Source organism: Podarcis raffonei, chromosome 4 (assembly GCF_027172205.1).
Source record: "Podarcis raffonei isolate rPodRaf1 chromosome 4, rPodRaf1.pri, whole genome shotgun sequence".
In the NCBI taxonomy this organism is placed as follows: domain Eukaryota; kingdom Metazoa; phylum Chordata; class Lepidosauria; order Squamata; family Lacertidae; genus Podarcis; species Podarcis raffonei.
The window spans coordinates 82,214,194-82,223,013 of NC_070605.1; positions in this window are offsets into that span (position 1 = coordinate 82,214,194).

The following is an 8,820-nucleotide window of genomic DNA, read 5'->3' on the forward strand; positions in this document are numbered from 1 at the left end:
TTTTATTCGTTTTTTAATCTTATATTTTGGAAATGTACATCCAGTTTTTTCCCCTTTAAATTTTTTTGGGGCCCTCAAGAGAGTGGGGCCCTAAGTTGTAGCTTGTTTAGCTTCTTCGTAATCCAGCACTGGAAATGAGTAACAGCATCTCATTTATTGCAAAATAAAATGGCAGGCTGGGGAAGCCCTCACAGTCAAGCTGTAGAGCTCAATGGCAGTTGGTATATATAGGCTAAGCCTGGAAATACTGTAGTGGAAGACTGCCAGATAAAACTTTAGGCTGCCAGCCAACTGGAATAAATTCTGGCTTCCAGCTGGGATTGCATTCCCTGCTGGACCAATGTGTCTCATGCCCTGGTTGCACTCAGGTCTGATGCAGCTTCCTATATCTTTCCCTGATATGCACGTATAGGTTTCTTCCATGCACAAATCTACCCCTGATATCATGCACTCGAGTAGTCAGGCTTCTCTGTATTTCCTGCACTAAATTATTCACCTTTCCTGAGAGTTGTTTCTTTTCTAAACTACTGCTAAATTAGTATCACAGAAACATTCAGCCTCCTCTGCTCTCTGATCCTCTTTACCATTTTACTGCTTGCGTGGAGGCCAAATTAAGGACACAAAAATCATATTTGCAGGTGTGATTTAAAAGGGACAAAACTGTTGCTCTTGTACAGAAATGAGAACAAAGGCAAATAAATTGCAATACCCCTGAGGGAAAGCAAAGGAATACATGGCGATGGAGCATAATTAACAGTTGTGGAACTGCAAATAGTGAAATCCATTGCACAAGGAGCTCTCACCATGCTATCCGGAGAATCAAAATCAATCATGACATTTTCACAAAATGCGATAGCGGATCAGGCTGACCTGTGTTTCTCAAGCTGCGGACCAAAACGAACTGAGTTTATGCAAGGACACCAGGAGAAAAAATAAACAAACAAACGGTCCACGGCTGCGACCTCCATCTCTACTGGGCAGTGGTGGTCCCCCAGTGCTCTGAGGAGCAGGTTCTAGCTACCATTTAAATTCCACACAGGATCCTGGAGCAAGGCTATGTCAGGGGCATTGAGGGAAACTGAAATTGAAATTGTGACTGTAACCACACACACAACACTGCTCAGGGCAGCAGGTTTTTAAGAAGAAGAAGAAGAGTTTGGATTTGATATCCCGCCTTTCACTCCCCTTCAGGAGTCTCAAAGCGGCTAACAATCTCCTTTCCCTTCCTCCCCCACAACAAACACTCTGTGAGGTGAGTGGGGCTGAGAGACTCCAAAGAAGTGTGACTGGCCCAAGGTCACCCAGCAGCTGCATGTGGAGGAGCGGAGACGCGAACCCCGTTACCCAGATTACGTGACTACCACTCTTAACCACTACACCACACTGGCTCTTTAAAAACAACAGCAAGAAGGAGAGGCCACATGAGACATCACTGATGTATCCCAAGTTGCCAGTGTTGAAGGCAGAATGTCTTTAAACAACAACAACAAAAACAAAAACAACTTATTACTTTTATCCCGCTCATCTGGCTGGGCCTCCCCAGCCACTCTGGGCGGCTCCCAACAGAATATTAAAAACAGGATAAGACATCAAACATTAAAAAACTCCCTAAACAGGGCTGCCTTCAGATGTCTTCTAAAAGTCAGATAGTTGTTTATTTCCTTGACACCTGATGGGAGGGTGTTCCACAGGGCGGGTGCCACTACCGAGAAGGCCCTCTGCTTGGTTCCCTTGCAACCGCCAGAAGGCCCTCAGAGCTGGACCTCAGTGTCTGGGCAGAACGATGGGGGTGGAGACGCTCCTCCAGGTATACTGGGCCGAGGCCGTTTAGGGCTTTAAAGGTCAGCAAAGGATCACAAGTGGGAAGACTTCTATTGCACTCAAGTCCCGCTTGCAGGCTCCCCTGCAATTATCTGGTTGGCCACTGTGAAGACAGGATCCTTCACTAAATGAGACTTTGCTCTAATTCAGTAGGGCTCTTCCTGTGTTATTCAGGAAGTTCGGGGCTCCAGTAGCTGTGCCCTAAGAAAATAACATGAGATCTGGTGGATCAGACACTGGCCCTGGGAAGACCTATTGATGCCGGAGGCTCCTGGAGCTGCAGAGAGAAAAATCTAAAAGAACTTAGTAGCAACTCTCAAAGAAGTCATTATGAAGTCTCCATTCTTATTATCTTGATTGATATGTAGAAATGGCACAGCAACAGCTGGAGAGTATCCAAGATTTCATATTGTCCCCGGTGACAGGGAAGGCAGCCAGCAAAATTAGACTACATTTTACAGTGAGATGATATATTAAAGTGTTCTGACCAGTTGAATTTCCAGGCCTTGTGCCTTTTATAACCATCAAGGCATTGGCACACAGTTGCCCTTTCAGTTCCCTATATGTCAAATCATTTAGGGTCATGGGATATCAGGATAAGCCCTCTCCCCAAGTAAAGTTTTGTTGTTTGGCCCTCACTTAAAAATAAGAACGGAAGTTGTGTGGCTAATTCTGCATGCATGAATCCCATGGAAATCAATAAAATATCCACATGCGCAACTAATAGGATGGTTATCGCATTCTGCAATATATCAGCACTATGAGGGAGTTTATAATGAGCGTGTGTCTTGTACCATGAAGGATGTCAGTCTCTGAGATAAAAATAGATCTCTATCTAATTCTAGTCCAGTCAGAACCACCGAACCCAGCAATAGCTCAGCTGATCTTCGGCTTTCCTCTCTCAAGGCTCCCCTACAGTGTTCCAAAAGCCACTTTCAGAACCCTCTGTGGATTGGCTTTCTCACAATGTGTCATCCTGCAACGATATTGATGATAGGCTGGTTTGCTTTATCTGTTTTCTGCTGACTTCCCCAGAGTCCCTGCTGACCCACTGCTCTGGAGTGGGATGCTCAGAGGAGAAGGGTCAGATGTCAGTTGCAATTTCGGAGAGGAGCTGTGGTTGCCACTTCACTGACATGATCTTGTGGCCGGCATATTTTACTTCTAAGATGTGAAAATATGTACAAGAGTTGATTATTCATTAGCGGAAATAAGTTACAATGCTTCATATGTTTTTATCCATTTAAGGCGAAGTTCATTTTATCACAAAGACGAAAAGAAACACCCTTAGTTTCAAGTAATGCATCTTTTTTTTCTTCAAAAAACGAATCAGGTCCAAAAAGATTAAATAAAATATACTTATAAAACTGAAGTTCAAAGCATCTTAATAGGAGGAAATCTCTTGTGTGAAACATTTAGGTAATGACTATCATAAAACAGAAATCTTTTGAGTGCAATTATGTCTTCTAAGTGAATTTCCTTTTCACATCTGAACTGGGAAGAGAAATTTTATTATGCCTGATAGTATATTTATCCCATATAATAGGTTATAATTGCTATTTATCTCTCTACCACATTTTTTGGTTGAAACCTGAGAAACACATAAAGGGGGATCTACAAACTGGTACTTTAACTCCCAGGAAACCTGAGAACTTGTTCAGTACCACAGTTGTCTAAGGCGTCTTTTACCTAGCAGACCAAGGATTCCAGATTCCAGGAAAGCCTTTGCAGATACAACCATCACAGTGCTTGCTCCTTCTGAAATCTAGCTATCTAATAAGAACAGTCTTTGTCAGAGAGAGAGAGAGAGAGAGAGAGAGAGAGAGAGAGAAGATGCTCTGTATCCTGCTTGCTTTCTTAAGTGAAGGAGCAGGTGGCGCTGTGGGTTAAACCACAGAGCCTAGGACTTGCTGATCAGAAGGTCAGCGGTTCGAATCCCTGTGATGGGGTGAGCTCCCATTGCTCTGTCCCTACTCCTGCCAACCTAGCAGTTTGAAAGCATGTCAAAGTGCAAGTAGATAAATAGGTACCACACCGGCGGGAAGATAAACGGTGTTTCTGTGCGCTGCTCTGGTTCACCAGAAGTGGCTTAGTCATGCTGGCCACATGACCTGGAAGCTGTACACCGTCTCCCTCAGCCTATAAAGCAAGATGAGTGCCACAACCCCAGAGTCGGTCACAACTGGACCTAATGGTCAGGGGTCCCTTTACCTTTATCTTGTTCACAGGAACAGTTCCTCAGCTGAGCCCCCTTAAGTGGGTCGTCGAATAGATTAGTCTGGTGGAAAAAATAAGTAGGGTCTTGGAGAACGGCTGTACTCAGCATGAGAACACATGTTCTGCTTGCAGAAGGTCCTTGGTTCAATCCCTGGCATCCCCACTGCCAGCCAGCCTTGACAGCAGGGACCAATAGTGTGAGGCAGCTTCCTAAGCCCTACAGAAACTAGTGCATTCTCAAAATACCAGTGAATCTTCCCCTCTCATCAGATTCTCAGAAAGCACATCCGAGAACCTCCTGACCCACTGCAGAGTGCAATGAAACAGAGACAAGCGAGCGGACTGTATCACTATGCTAATATTTATCTCCTGGCGGCCTGAGCACTGCATTTTTTTTTACACCCCTTATCGGCATTTACAGTCTGATTCCTCACTTTCTATAATACCACTGCAGGGAGCCATTAATCAGATGGTAATTCCCAGTGCAGGTATTACTCATTCCAGGATTCAAATGTGAGCACTAACCTTAGATAGAGCCAGCTCCCAAAATGCCATTTTTCTTCTTCTATTGCTGCAGAGCAGGTACACTCCAAAGGTACTTTCCACCCAGGCTGTACTCAGGGGCAGGCCTGTTTAGTTTCAGCCAAACTGTCTCGTGTACATGATCCCGAGTTAGACAGTAGCAGCAGACCAGTTCAGCTATGAAGCTACACCTGTAGGATTGTGTAAGGAGTATAGATGTTGCTGCCAGAATTTGCATTATGTGATACCATTTACAGGAAGCTGCCTTGTGCTGAGTCAGACCCTCCAATGAAAATAGGGACGTATAATAATAATAATAATAATAATTTTATGATGTATGCCCCATATCCATCTGACTGGGTTTCCGAGGCCACTCTGAGCAACTTCCAACATATATAAAAGCATAATAAAATATTAAACATTAAACAAAAACTTCCATATACAGAGCCACCTGTATAGGTTGTAAAGTTACTTATCTCCTTGCCTCAGGGGGTTGCATAACTCCATACCCTCCAACGTTTATCTGATGAAAACATGGACATCCTGAGGAAAAGTGGGACTTTCTCAGAAACAGGACGGCTTCTGTAAATCCGGGACTGTCCCTGGAAAATAGGGACACTTGGAGGGTCTGCGTACTCCTCGTTTTTAATGCAGCTGGTTGAGAAGGATGCAAGCATGAATAAATCACCACTTTCCTCTTCAAAGCCACAACACAGTAGCAGGAGCCTGAGCCTTTCCAGGTCACGACTTGCATGCTGTTGTTTGTTAAGATGGGAATGGTGGCAATTTACACACTGAGAGTTAATGCAGTGTCTGTGTCTTGCTGTCCTTGTATCGCCATAACCGAGGATCGATTTTAAGGTGAGAAACTTCCCTTTTCTCATGTAGTGGTAACAGGCCATTGGTATAATTTCATATCACCTTTTATGTGAGCCGGGTGGCTCCCATGTGGCAGGCACTGTGTTTCCCAGTGGTTTCCCCCTTTTAAGGCTTGCCGATGTTTGAGCTGGCACACATTTGGAATCCATTTTCTCCATTTCAACTTGACCTCATTTGCATGTTCAGACTCAGAAACCTCCCCCCGAAATACACACTTGACTCAGATTTTGGTTTTGGTTTTTGGCAGAATTTAGGCCACAACTTTATTGATTACAGAAAGTGACTGGTTGCATAGGCTCTGGTTCGACTAGCTCCCTGCCATGCAGGTAGCACTGACCCAGGGTTCCAGCATAGGTCAGCCAAGGGTGAACACCTGGATAAGCGGAAGCCAGGAATGGGCTAACTCTGCCAACCAAATGTCCCCCTGGACTCAGACACAGGCACAACCCCCTCTCAGGGGTTGAACAAACCATCGAGTCCCCAGATTCCGTTAACAGAATACCCTTCACATAGGGATGGCAAGAACGTTCTCCCATCCCTATCACCTGAACCAGAGCCTATCCACAACCTTACAAGTTGTGACGATTTGCTACGTGGCAGGCGAAACCCAAATGGCAACAGCCAATCAGCCAAGTGGGGAAAATTCCTGCTGTGCCCCTGTCCCAACGACAGTTGATGGCATAGCAAGGTCAAGCGCAAAGCCCTAAAAGTAGGGAGAGGTGGGCGGGTGTTCTGAATGCACACACCAAAAGAGAAAGCTCTGGGTCACATGCATAAGTATAAATAGGTCCCTCGAACCATTTGGACTGCGTCCCATTGGCCAGATTGCACCTGGAATGTGTTAATTTTGCACAAATGTGTTATGCGCACAGGAATCAGCTGAGCAGTGTGCGCTCCTTAAAAAAAAAAAAAAGTCCACCCTGGAATTGCAGTTGCAGACTTCTGGGAATTCCCAATCCAATCCAAGCTTTAGATGCCCACACTTTATATTCACTTCTAAAAGGACAGGCATTTCCCTTTTCAAGTAAAATACCGGTAAATAGAAAAAAATGACGTATGGAGATCTGGATAAATCATGGTGTTCTGCTGTTACACAAATCTGGTTGATTTTTAAAATTAAAACAAAACAAAACAAAACACATGGCTGTGAAACTGACCAGAAATAGGCACTGCCCCTGCTGGAACAGAATTGGTGTTGGGTCTGAGACCCCAGAAAGAAAGAAAGAAAGAAAGAAAGAAAGAAAGAAAGAAAGAAAGAAGGCAATGTGCTCATGGTCTTGAACAGAGTAGTTTGAGGTCCCATTTTTCAAAACCTACCAGATTAACCCTCAATCTGTTGTTGTTGGCATCTGTCTGTCTTGCGAGGCAATGGAGTGTGCCTCTGAGGGTGAAGTGAAAAAGTTGCATTAGCAGCACTGAAATGACCTCCTGGGAGTGCAAGCCTACAGAGGTGCGAGCAAACCGCTGTGTTTGCAGCACTGAAGTAACATCCCCTGGGCAATGTGTATGGAGGTCCTGGGCTGCCCAGACGACCAGACCCTGCTCTTGGCCTTGCTGACATGGTCCAAAGGAAAGCAGAGCAAGACGTTTGGCACCAGCTTGGCTGCAGGAGTTGCTGAAAGGAGGCGTACAAGACACCATCCAGCCGAAATAAGGGAGATACAAATTTGCGGGGGGGGGGGGAATCAGCAGATTAGGAGTTGTTTGAGGAGGGCATCATGCAGATGATGAAATTAAATGAGAACACAAAGAGTTTCAAATGCACATGGAACTCAGGTGTGGACAAACCCTTATATTAATTTGTAAACTTGCTAAGAATATACAGTGACGTTTCTTATGCTCTGTAACGGAAGGGATTAAAGCAAACCAAAATGGCTCCCCCTTCCTCAGAACCATTGCCAGTTAAAACCAGGCCTCTTCATCTGTCTTTATCGACCTCTCAGCCTACACTCCACTTCTCTGCCCATGTTTGCTTTTCCTCTCATTTTCTGTTGCACCGTGCACTGAAATACGGCTTCTCTACAAGACCTATTAGCAGTAGCAACTGCTAAGGTACCGGTAGTTATCTCAAGTGCCAACTGAAAACAGGCCTCTCTCATTGTACTGGTTGATAAACAGTACCCAAGGACTGGTGAAGACTCATCAGGGCTGGGAGAAGGAAAGACCTAATTACAGGCAAGCTGGGTAAACAATCACAAGACGGTTCTCAGCTTTCTGTTCATCCTACCTCATTTTGTATGTGCTTGTTTTTAACTTGCCATCATTAAGGACAGTGCTTTTATTTCCTTTGGTAAAAAATGAGGTCCCGGTACTCATATATTGATGAAACATACTTGATCATAAGAAATATGAAGGCAGTGTAATTCTCTGATTCCTAGGCTATAAGGGAAATAGATGCTATTGTCAATGTAAGGAATTGGGAGATTTTTAACATTGGCTAAATTGTAGGGTATCCTCCCCCCCTTCTTGTTCTACTGGATGTTGATAATCACCCATGGAAGGATTATCGGTGAATATCAATATTTCCCATTTTGGGACACCAAAGCATCACATATGTGATCAAACAGTATAGGTAGAGCTGTGTGAATTTCTTGCATGAAGGATTTGGTATCGGGTGCAAAATTAATTCAGAATCTTCAAACATCTCGGTTTTTGTTAAAAAATAGATATGAGGAAAGCTGAAACTTAAAAGCAAATCTCACTGAGTTCAAGGGTGCTTACTCCCAGGTAACTGAGTACAGAATGGCAGCTTAAATCCCATTTAAATTAATGGGGCCTTAAAACTGCAGAACTGGAGCTGGATCTTGTCCCATGTTTCTAGCCTTCATCTCTCCCATTTTAGCCCTCCAGGCAATCCTACACGGCACCCATATCACACTGTCGTTATGGGATTATGTGGACATTTGGCAGTAAGACCCGAAGAGAGAGCACTGGCTTCTAAATACAGTGTGGTGCTGGCCCAAGGCATGTTTGCTGCTTCTTTTTTGCTATCCAAATTTTGCGAAAGGCAAAAAAGCAGATGTAGATCAAAGCTGCGTATTATGAATGCAATGGAACTGAAGGGAAACAATTCTAGACAGCATGTTTCTTCTGTACCCAAATGCTAGATAACACTTAGCATTCTGGTTTGCAAAAAGACATCAGAACATATGCCTGAGGTTTCCTTGGGACTAAGGAGCAGGCAGCCAATTTTAAAATGGCCAGCAGGTCACACCAACAGTGGTGGCACCAGAAAAAAATAAATCGGAGGAAGGGGAACAGAAGGGGCAAAGTATATTTCTAGGTGAGCGAGTTGAATCCCACATGATAAAAACTCTGAAATAAAAGTACAGTAACAGCGTATGTTAATGACAGGAGTCCAACAACTGTTGGGGTGGATGA